Source organism: Dendrobium catenatum, unplaced genomic scaffold (genome assembly GCF_001605985.2).
Source record: "Dendrobium catenatum unplaced genomic scaffold, ASM160598v2 fragScaff_scaffold_1302, whole genome shotgun sequence".
Classification (NCBI taxonomy): domain Eukaryota; kingdom Viridiplantae; phylum Streptophyta; class Magnoliopsida; order Asparagales; family Orchidaceae; genus Dendrobium; species Dendrobium catenatum.
In genome coordinates this window covers 11,215-13,083 of record NW_021319764.1, presented here as the reverse complement: position 1 = coordinate 13,083, position 1,869 = coordinate 11,215, and positions in this window count along the sequence as shown.

Below are 1,869 nucleotides of genomic sequence, written 5' to 3'. Positions count from 1 at the left end.
CCTCTTACACCCATTCAGGCTTCAGACTTGAGCTATGGGAAATGCGCTTCCCAATGCTAATTTTACTGAAGTTGGTAGATTTTGAGTCATCCTTTGTAGTTGAAGATTTTGGAGCCTACGAATATTTGGTAGTTACTCGAGACTCATCATTCCACTGGAACTTTAATTATCCGATCATTTAGGATAATTTAGTAGACTAAGATCATTTGAACTTGTCGAGCCAAATTTGCCTTCGTGTTTCCTACACTCCCTATTGACGGGTTGATGAAGTGGGGGGTTCCGCTACTACGGCCTTTCTTATGGCGTGTTGAGTAGACGGAGCTGCTAGCGATCCGGTCATATTTGGTCTTGTTGGATCTGACCTCTTACACCCATTTGAAAGTTAAGTTTTGGGTTGTCGAAAGATTTTAAGCTTCTTCAGCTCAATTTTGTAGGAGTGTGTAGCTACAAAAGTCCCTTTCTTGACTTTTGAATCTTTGTACATTGGAGAAGGTGTTGTCTCATTCTTTTGCAATATCACCTACATATACTTTGAAAAAGAATTCATTGTATTCTTCAGCATAAAAGAATATTTGAATTGACAATTTTAAATATTTATTCAGGATCTCGGTACACAACGCGACATCGACTTGAATAAATATTTAAAATGCCCTCTGTCTCGTAGGGACATTTTAGAATAGAATAAATTTTAAATTTTGTAATTTTAAGTATTCATTTGGGGATCTCAGCATGCAGCACGATGTTGGCCCAAATGAATATTTAAAATGCCCCCTGTCTCGTAGGGACATTTAGATAGGCTTTGTATCTTTGAGATTTTAAATATTTATTCAGGGATCTCAACATATGGCACGATGTTGACTCGAATAAATATTTAAAATGCCCCAAGAAATTTTGAAATACATTCTCGTTACATGAGAGGATTTCAAAGTATAGATATAAGCATGCCATGATAAATGTGCATATAAAACTTTGATCATTATAAAGTATATTAAATATGAAATTCTCATGCATGATACTTCTTTATATGTCGGCCATTTATAGGCGGCATGGATCTCTGACCGTTTAGATCGATCAACTAATATGCTCCTCCTTGGTACACTTTCTCGATGACGAAGGAGCATTCCCAATTGGATACGAATTTGCCACCAATTTTTCTGTGTGGGATGATTGGCCTTCTCAGCACCAGGACCGATTCCTCTTCTTGAAATGCCTGAGGACGTAGCATATGATCGAAGGATTTTGCCATTCTTCCTCGGTAGATCTCTAAGTTTTGTTGGGCTTGTAATTTGAGTTTATCAAGTGCGTCGAGCTCTTCCATTCTAAGGCAGGCATTTTGCTCTTAAGTGAGGTCATTCTGAACTACTACCCGGAGTGACGTTAGTTCAATCTCCAATGGTAATACAGCTTCAACATCGAATACCAATGAATAAGGAGTGGCCTTGGTTGGCATCTTATACATTTTACGGTATGCCCATAGTGCTTCTTCCATCTTCGTATGCCACTCTCTTTTGTTCTTGGTGGGGATCTTCTTCAACAATTTCACAAGTGTCTTGTTGAAGGCTTCTACCAATCCATTTACCCTTGGATTGTATATGGACGAATATCGCCAATCAAAATTATGCTGATCAATAAATTTATAAATTTTTATACTTTTGAAAGGTACCATTGTCCGAGATTATGCGACGTGGCACACCAAATCTGTAGACAATATTATGGGTAAAGAAATTTATCACATGCTCGGATGTGACCTCTCTGAATGGAGCTTCTTCTGCCCACTTGGAGAAGTAGTCTGTTGCTACCAGAATAAAGCGGTGTCTTACTGAAGACGGTGGATCTATCAGCCCAATTATATCGGCGCCCCAATATTTA